Source organism: Balaenoptera physalus (assembly GCF_965194825.1).
Source record: "Balaenoptera physalus genome assembly, chromosome: 18".
Classification (NCBI taxonomy): domain Eukaryota; kingdom Metazoa; phylum Chordata; class Mammalia; order Artiodactyla; family Balaenopteridae; genus Balaenoptera; species Balaenoptera physalus.
This window is the reverse complement of record NC_138899.1, coordinates 42,269,466-42,279,634: the sequence shown is the minus strand read 5'-3', so window position 1 is coordinate 42,279,634 and position 10,169 is coordinate 42,269,466. Positions and strand designations below refer to the sequence as shown.

Sequence of the window (10,169 nt, the reverse complement as noted above, 5' to 3'; positions counted from 1 at the left end):
ACTAACTCCTGCACCACCTCATGGTTACTCTCCCTTCTGGGGACTCATGGCAGGGATAGGATAAAGGAAGCCTGGATCAGAGCCACTGTCCTGCCAAAAAGAGATCTAATTTAAATGTGACCAGGAGGACCACTGGAAGGATGAATGCCACCTGTATGGGCAAAGTCTACTGACCCTACCCAATATACAAACAAGAGGGCCACTGGAAGTGGGACTGCCCCAGTCTCGAAGGGGACACAGGGTTTCCAAGGCAATAATAGCTAAGAAGACCAAAGACTGACAAGGCCCAGGACACTCCTTGGCTCCCAAAGGACACCTGGTCATTTCTCCTGAGAAGGCTAAGGGAACCCTTGATGCGGTAGGTAGGAAAGTTAGATGCAGCCTACACTGTGCTAACTGATTTCCCTGGACCCTTGTTCCCAGTTCTATATGATAATGGGAATCAATGGAAGGCCCCAAACCAAGCAATTCCCCACCTCAGCTGCTTGCTAGGAAATTTGACCTTTGCACATCATTTTCTGCTCATATCTGAGTGCCCCATCCCCTATTGGGAAGGGACTACTTGCTTACTAATTTCCAGATAATAGTCCAATTTGGAGATCCTCACAGAGAAAGCATCCACCAAGAAAAATAATTGCTCTTGACTGTGGGAACCTACCTCAGTCCCTAATCAGAGGTGGTTTCCACTCCATAATGTTCCTCAAGTGAACCCTGCTCTCTGGAACACTGAGGTCCCTGACAGAGCTAGTATCTCTGGCAAGGCTACCTTTAAGAGTGGGAACACATGAGGCTGAAGGCAAGCCTCCTGAGATCAAAGGCCAAGGTGAGGGCCATAATTAAAGAACTTTTTAGGCCAGAAGGTTCGGTTGCGCGTGTGCCATGGACTCAGCTGCCCGGTGATATTGATAATAGGAGAGAGAAAGGGGCATTGACGGGGACCCACCGCGGGCACCGAACGGCGGCTCTGGCAGCGGCAGCTCCAGCCCCAGCGGCTCCCTCTTCTCCTTCCTTCTCCTCCTGTTGCCGCTGCGGATCCAGTCGTCTTCTCTCCCTTTCCCCCTCCCCTTGTCGTCGCTGCAGCCGCCGGGTCCGGGGCAACGAGCAGAGGCGCCGCCCGCCGGGAATGTGAGCGAGGAGCCACCGGCGGAGCCGCAGCGGTGTCGGTGCCGATTTGATGGGACGGGCCCGCGGGGGAGGATCGTGAGGCCGCCGCCGCCGCCGCCGCCGGAGCGCTGAGGTTCAGGTCCGGCCGTGAGGCCTAGAGGCGCCGCTGCCGCGGAACCGGAGGGACGCCGCGCCGGACAGCCGTCGCCCCGGGCTCCCTGCTGCTGTCCGGACCTCCCCCCGCACGCCCCGGTCCCGCCCCCCGTCCCCCGCTGTGGCCCTCTCTCCCGTCTCCCGCCCCTCCGAAACCACAGATCATCTTCGGATTCTTCTCCAGAAGCTTCAAGTAGGGATATGTCCTCAGCACCAACTACTCCTCCATCAGTGGATAAAGTAGACGGATTTTCTCGGAAGTCCGTCAGAAAAGCCAGACAGAAGAGGTTGCAAAGTTCCTCACAGTTTAGGTCTCAAGGCAAGCCTATTGAGTTAACACCTCTGCCGCTGCTAAAAGGTGTCTTGCAATGTATTCAGAACTCTCCCTCCTAGTGACAGCAATGAATTTGATCCAGAAGAAGATGAACCTACCCTTGAGGCATCGTGGCCACACTTACAGCTTGTATATGAGTTTTTCATACGATTTTTGGAAAGCCAAGAATCCCAACCCAGCATTGCCAAAAAATACATAGATCAGAAATTTGTATTACAGCTTTTGGAGCTGTTTGACAGCGAAGACCCTCGGGAACGGGACTACTTAAAAACAGTCTTACACAGAATTTATGGCAAGTTTCTTGGTCTTAGAGCATTTATCCGAAAACAGATTAACAATATTTTTCTAAGGTTTGTTTATGAAACAGAACACTTCAATGGTGTAGCTGAACTGCTGGAAATATTAGGAAGTATTATCAATGGCTTTGCTTTACCTCTTAAGGCAGAACACAAACAGTTTCTGGTGAAAGTGTTGATCCCTTTACACACTGTCAGGAGCTTATCACTCTTCCATGCCCAGCTGGCATATTGCATAGTACAGTTTCTGGAGAAAGATCCTTCACTCACAGAACCAGTTATTAGGGGATTAATGAAATTTTGGCCCCAAACATGTAGTCAAAAAGAGGTCATGTTCCTTAGGGAGCTGGAAGAAATATTGGATGTGATTGAACCTTCACAATTTGTTAAAATCCAAGAACCTTTGTTTAAACAAATTGCCAAGTGTGTTTCTAGCCCCCATTTTCAGGTGGCGGAAAGGGCCACCTTGGAATAATGAATACATCATGAGTTTGATAGACGAAAACTCTATTGTCATCCTTCCCATCATGTTTTCCAGTCTTTATAGGATTTCAAAAGAACATTGGAATCCGGATATCGTGGCATTAGTGTACAATGTGTTGAAGGCGTTTATGGAAATGAACAGCACCATGTTTGATGAGCTGACAGCCACATTCAAGTCAGATCGTCAGCGTGAGAAAAAGAAAGAAAAGGAGAGTGAATAATTGTGGAAAAAACTGGAGGATCTGGAGTTAAAGAGAGGTCTTAGACGTGATGGGATAATTCCAACTTAACAAAAATAATGACAACAACCTTACTAACCTGTGGAGTCACACATTTATGTAGTAGAAGATGGAACAGCAGTTTTCTGTATTGTGCAACTTTACAGTAGATTTCACATTTGTTTCATTATTACAACGGCACTGTATATACCTGTCTCTAAGTAAAGGAAAAAAAAATAAGGACTTCAGTCCAAAGTTTGGACAGTAGATGGACTTCTCAGAACTTGGTAAACATAATCATTGTTCTAACCCCCTTTTAAAAAAAAAAAGCAGTCTTCAAAGATCTGTCAATGAAATTTGTATATTAAAATTCCATTTTTGGGAGTTCCTTATTTATCATTAGCAGAGAGTATGAAACAATTTTCAAATGTGAACTATCTTAAATTTAGCTTGTCTTTCTGCTAAGCTGTTAAGTGTATTTATAGTAAAGGAAGGGAAAAAAAAAGACTGTCATTTCCTTATAAGTTTGTATAACATCCTCCTCTGGGTAACTTGACTGTAATTTGACATCTTTTCCTTTTGCACATCTTCATGAGTTGAATGTCCACGTGGAATGGGGCCGTGAATTATAAAGGTCCCTAATAAAAGTTTTGTTCACTGGAGTGAACATCTTTCCAGTAATCAGGTAGTCCTGGTACTCCTTTAGTTTTAAAATTAGGAGTAAAAGAGAGCAGGTGATGAACATAGTAAGGAAGGGAATTTTGGATTCACGCATCAGTTTATGGTGACTCCAAATCAATGTCTTCAATCCTTTGAAAACAGGCACTGGGACATCATAGGGTTCAGTACCTGACCAGTACTAGTTATGTACGTCATTGAACACACAAACCAGAGATGTTATAGAAATGTCAGAAGACATACTTTTAGACCATTTAGAAATAAGGAAGACAAACACTAAACAGTACAACCATGAAATTGATCACCAAGATTGCGAATCTAATTGGGAATAGAGTTGAGCAAACAGCTTGGACTGTTTGGAGTTGTTGCCTTACTTTTTAATATGTATTTATAAAGTATTCCAGCAAAAGAAGATGAAGCCTCTGGGAAAAAAACAAACGTATTACAGTGTTTTTTGTAGATTCTCATTCTATATCCCATCACAGCGCCAGCCCTGTTTTTAGCCAGAAAGGATTCAGGATAAACATTATTATGCATTCTGAATTGAATGCGTATTCCTAACTACTGTATTTGTTACCAAAAATTTTTCTACAAATGCTACTGAAAAAATCTGGAAATTCCTAATGTCCTGAGTATTAATAATAAGGTTTAAAAATGCTTTTATTTAAAAAAAAAAAAAAGAACTTTTTAAACCCAGGGAGAATACTCAAAAGTGTTTGTTAATAAATTTCCAAAATGGGAGGCCACTGGTCTGACTAAATTAACCATAGCTGATATTCAGAACTTGTTAGGAATTGGGTGGGGATGCCTTCTCTCCTAAGCTGAATAAGAGAAAGTAAAGCATTCCAACATAGGTGAATGGGTGTTTCAGTCCTTTGATATCATTGAGCTGGCCACTCAATTCTTTGTGTGTGTGTGTGGGGGGGAGGGGAGGGCAGAAACTGTCCTTGTTTTACAAATCTAGTCTTTTCAGGACCAGAGGTGTAGCTCCAGGAATAATCCATAGCTCACCAATTTGTTTTTTTTTTTTTTTTTTTTTTTTTACCATTTCTCAAACCTCCCCAACTTATCTTAAGAGGCTTGTAAGTATTGAGAAAAAAACAAAACAAAAACAAAAAAAAAATTTTTTTTTCTGACCTTAAGGGAACAAAGTCATCCTCCTAGGAAAAATTTGCCTCTCTCTTCCTATGCCTTTAAAATGCAAATATTATAACTGGTCCTCTCCAGGAACAATCATCTCCCACGTCTTTTTATAATGCAAATTTCAGAAAAATGGGTAGGTAATTTAGAACTTCACTTGTCAAGAACAAACAGAAATCTTAAGTATCTTTCCCATAAATACTAGTAAAAATGATTTCACCATCTAGACAGGTGCCTTGATTTGTTTCATCTGCCAGAAATCCAATTGAATCCAACCTCTTTTGTAAGGGATGGGTTTTACATTGTTGTACCTGACTCATGGCTGAAATTTTGGAACGGGAAATATGAGCTCTTTGTTTATGTATTTGTATGTATCTTATAATACTTCTTTTGTACCTAGGCTTACTGAAGGTCAAATAAGACCTTATATCTGTTGACATATTTTGTCAACATGGGAAGTATAGTAAGCCCCCTACATATGAATGAGTTCTGTTTCCAGAGCACGTTTGTAAGTCCAATTTTTTTGTAAGTCCAACAAAGTTAACCTAGATACCCAACTAACACAATCAGCTATATAGTACTGTACTGTAATAGGTTTATAACACTTTTCACACAAAAAACAAACACAAAAATAAGCCATTTTTAATCTTATAGTACAGTACCTTGAAAAGTACAGTAGTACGGTACAACAGCTGGCATACAGGGGCTGGGATGGAGTGAATAGGCAAGAAGAGTTACTGACTGGAGAAAGGAGAAGATGTAGGAGATGGTAGAGCTGAAGGATCATTAGCAATAGGAGATGAAGGGCAAGTTGCAATTTCACTCACGCCTGACGTTAATGGAACGCACGTTCGCATCTTTAAAAGTTCACAACTTGAAGGTTCGTATGTTGGGGACTTACTGTAAATGTAAATGATATAAGAGCTTTTAGGTAAACTCTATAAGAATAATTATATTTTTGGAATGTCTATCTAAAATAGTCTCTCCAGATTTTGGTAACTTTAAACTAAGTTAAATAGTGGTAAATCATCGACTATCTGGGTCATTTCAAATAGGACAAAATGTTGGAATATTAATTACTGGGTGGGTCTAAGTTTGTCTACCTTTGTCTTCTTAGGAGAGGAAAACTAAAACATAAGTTTTCCAGTCAGGAAATGTTGTTATGACAAACAGTTTACAGTTATTTGCTGCTTGCTAGAGATCAAGGTTTTTAAGGATTAAAAGTATAACATGGGTAATTAAAGCTACTAAAAATAAGAAGTATTTCAGTATGCCAGGGAAGTAAGATATGTTTTCAGTAAAAGAAGGTATGAGGAATGGAATGTATTTGTTAAAGGGAAAAGAGAGTAATTTGTCCTGGAGCTGATTTTTTCATAATGAAAAAGAAAATATGGGACAAAATAATATGGACACAGAAAGTTGTAGAAGGTTTGTGGGAAAGGAACTCTGAGGCATCTCAGAGCGATATTAAAATAATTAGGATTATTTGGTATGTTAAATTACATGGGAAACCTTGTCAAATAAGTGATAAGCCTTGTCAGATTACATTGTGGGTAAACGTTATTAATATAGACATTTTAGAAATTATATGAAATTTCTAAAATTTGGATATGTCCTGGTATATAAGGTTACCAGTCATTATTCTAGTTATTATCTAAAATTGTTTTGTGTCACAGCAGTAATCAAGTTTGCCAGTTACATTGTAATCAAGTGTTTAACCATGACATTTTAAATCTTGTCATTTATAGACAGTTATTGTTGCATTCTGATGCTGTTGCCAGTGCTTCACCTTCAAGAAGATTCATAGGAAGTTTATGGGAGCAGTTACAACAGTTCCACATCAAGTTGATTGGTTATGCAAGGATTCCAGAATTCCATCACTTACCACCCTCTGATTCAAAACAAGAAGCCGTCCTGCCTCTGGGGTCTCTAGATCAGGCATCCAGAGATTTTTACTCCCTGACAGGCAGGGTCAATGCCCCTACTCAGCTCTGAAGCAGCTACAGAAGACAAACAATCACCTCTTGCTTCCCATAAGATTATGGAAATAAAATCTCTGAGGGGGTAATGAAGGAAAGAAGGGGGCAGGCACAGCCATTAAAAAATGACACAACCATTAATTACAGTATATGAAATAAACTGGTTAGGACTAACTAGGCCCAAGATGGTGGAAGATTTGACTTCCAGTAGAACTTGAGCCTTTTTATACGCTTATTGTAATACGTTAGCATGCTAAATGACACACCCACAGGCATCATGACAGTTCCAAGGCTAACCATAAAAGGCCAAAAAGTGGGCAGTGGCCCAGTTCCTGTAAATATCCATCCCTTCCCCAAAACAGTTGGAATAATCTTTCTACTTGTTAGTCTATAAAATTACCCAGCCCATAAAAACTAATTACCCCATATCTTGGGGCCACCTTTCACCTTCTGAGTTGACCCACACTCTGTCTATTGAGTGCGTATCTCTCTAAATAAACCTGCTTTCACTTTACTATGGCTCACTCTCGAATTCTTTCTTGTGTGAAGCCAAGGACACTGACTTGCAGACTGTCCCAGAGACTTGTCCGAGATCTGAGACATGAGCAGCCACCCATTACCCATTTTTCTGCAACAAAATAAAGTATAAAGTGAGAAAAACAATGCCTGGAAAATATCCTCTTTATTTTCCAAGTACTGTTTATTTTCATATTATGTCAAGAGTATCATCATGTAAATATTGCACAAAACTAGATAGAAAATGGAATTGGGATTTGGCATATGTGATCATTTCAGATGTAAGCAAATGTTATGGATGACAGATATAGGAATCAACATAGGTGTAAAAGGAATGAAATAGAAACTCAAGAGTAGTGAAATATAATAACCTTAAAACATTTTATTTATTGAAATGAGATGGTACAGTTTTAATTTTTATTTATCCCAAAGTTATTCTATTGTGAATGAAAAATGTTGCCTTCTATATCAGTAAACAAAGAGTGTTGTAGCCATCAAGCTACTACAGCTGCCCTTGACAGTGAACTCTGAGGGAAACAATTGAAGGAATCTTGGTCTTCTTACATCTTAAGACCGAAAAAGAAAAAAAGGATATTTTGCATTAATTAGATCCCAAATCCAAGAATCAAAGAGAGCTGGATTCCAAATTTTTCTCTAGTGCCTCAGTTATTTTACTAATTTCTGAAATTAGACCAAACAAATCTTCTTCAATGTACTGAAGAAGGTCATCCAGTTTTTAACCAATTAAAGGTAAAACTTACCAAGTTTCCATCCTTGTACATTCCAATTATAAACTGCCTTTCTCACTATACATACATGAATAATGAGGAATTGCATTAGAAGTACTAACTCAAAAACATGTTGATCAAAATAGATAAGGTGGTTAGATAAGGTGGTTATTACAGTTAACAATTAGACTCTGTCTCTAAGGGTTTGCCCCTTTGCATGGGAGCAATTGCTGCAGCCTTACTTAAAGAAATAAAAGAAATAGTCATTTGATCTCTCCTGTCTATGCATCCCATTCTGTTGAGGTTCTTCTAAATTCTCATCATACCCAACACATCTCTGCTAGTAGATAAACTTGTTATAAAATACCTCTTCTATCTTCCTCAAATGTCGCTATATCTAGATGGCATACTCTCAAACCTGCCACACTCCTTCCTTTGCTCTTGGATGAAATCCCCCATGAATAACTTGATTTCACTGCTCAGTTACTAACCCTTAGATTGGATTTACAGGAAATTTTTCTGGATAATCCCAAGCTAGTGATATTCACTGATGATTCTTATTTAAAGTGCAACCAAGGAAAATGATGAACTGGTGTGCTGTGATCTCCCTTCATAAGGTCATGGAAGAAATTTTGCTACCTCAGCCCAACAAGCTGAACTAATAATCCTAACTCAAGCCTGCATTATAGCAAAGAGTCAAATTGCCAGTAAGATTTCAGCATTTTCCATGATTTCTGTATGTTGTGGAAGCAAAGGGCTTTTTAACAGGACAACCAATTAAATATAACCAGTATGTCTTGGACCTCCAGAAAGACATTCACAAAAGAAAACTTCACCCATTATAAAAACTATAAAAATGCCAGGCAAGTCGAAGCTAGGTTCAGAAGAAAGTAAAGGAGATAATTTAGCTGATACGATAGTTATCCCCATTTCAGTAGAACCTTCAATTACAATTACCAAAACTTCTATTAGCTTATGAGATTTACTAAGAGAAACCCAAATGATTTTTTCCCAGGAGGAACCAGACAAATGGCTATACCAGGAAAGTAAATTTGGGGATGATCATAATTTATGGTACAGGTTTTATGACATTCCAGTTTTACCCTACAGCCTCCAGGAACATATATTTGGCAGCATAAACAGACTCACCCATTTTGCAGATAAAGTGATATGGAAAAAATGATATTATTGGAAACTACCCTACAAAATAGCCACTAACATATTTTTGAAATGTCACCTCTGCCCCAAATATAATCCAGGTAAACCTTCCACTATTTTTTTTTCCTTTATCTTTAGCATACTTCTAGGAATGGTAAATGGGTTTTATCTAATTGCCACCATCTCAGGGATATAGATATGTACTTGTACCAATATGTATATTTTTTTCACTGTATTAAAGTACTTCTATGTCAGAGGCCTAAAGAACTTTCAGTAGGCAAAATTCTTTTGGTAAAAATAACACCTACATAGGGTTTTCCCTCTGAGCTTCACAGTGATGGAGGGACTCATTTTTACTGGGTGAGTTATTCAGTCAATTTGTAAAATTTGGTCTATTTTTCAACATTTCCACTGCCCCTATCATCCACCATCCTGTGGGTTAGTACACAAGAATCACGAAGACTCAACTGGCTAAACTAGTTGAATCTTTTAATCTCCCCTGACCAAAAGTCCTGTTCCTGGTATTGCTCAACATAGGGTCTAATACTTTTGGTAAGCACTAACTTTCTCCTTCTGAAATAATTACAGGAAGGTTAATGAAAATTTATACTGGACTACATAAACTCAATTTGGTTAAAGGAAACATTTTCATGTATTGCCAATATTAGTCAAAACATTAAAGGTTAATTCTTCACTAGTACGAGAATCTTTTAACAGTGAGCTCCTGGGAGAGGAGGACGTAAAATAACACAATCTACCAAAAGGTGACTATGTTTACAGGAAAACACACCTCCTTAAAAATGCTTTACGACCTGGATGAAAGAGGCCATACCAGGTATTATTAACTAATTCATGTGTGGCAAAACTTGCTGCTATTGACTCATGGATTTATGTTTTTCATTTAAAAAAGCTATCCAATCCCGAATGTATTTCTCAACCCATTGGTAACTTCCAGCTGAGATGGGTCATATAAGAAAAACTTCCCTGAATCAGAAGCAGACAACATCTGGGTAGACAACACTTTCCATAAGTCAGGACCAGACCTGTAATCTGCTTTCAGATTGTTTTTCTTCTTGTTAACTAATGTACCTATACTCTTGACCCTATTACAGTAATGGTTGATAAACCTTTTTACCCCTTCCTCATATTTTCTTTAATCCTAAACATTCTCCCAATTTCTTTGTTGATCCCATCTTTATAGTTCACTCTTATTCTTGGAAAGACAATACTATTGTCTTTTGACATTTATGTCAGTGCCTTGCCTCCTCTGGAAATGTATCCAAGTGCTGGATATGTCACCATTCTCCTATTGGGTCCTTTGTAAAAAATAACAATGCCGTAGATGTACCCATAACCAAATTAATCAATGTACTTAAATTTAC

General features: G+C 39.1%; 1 pseudogene across 1 annotated transcript in view; it reads left to right on the top strand.

Moving 5' to 3' along the window:
• The first annotated feature begins 1,458 nt into the window (after window positions 1-1,458).
• LOC309647556 (serine/threonine-protein phosphatase 2A 56 kDa regulatory subunit epsilon isoform pseudogene) overlaps window positions 1,459-10,169 on the top strand; it is an 11,050-nt pseudogene continuing 2,339 nt past the window's right edge. The window contains exons 1-2 of the transcript in view: window positions 1,459-1,521; window positions 1,616-10,169. The exon at window positions 1,616-10,169 is cut by the window's right edge and continues 2,339 nt beyond it. The product of the transcript in view is annotated as a serine/threonine-protein phosphatase 2A 56 kDa regulatory subunit epsilon isoform pseudogene (transcript). The remainder of the gene's footprint in view (window positions 1,522-1,615) is intronic.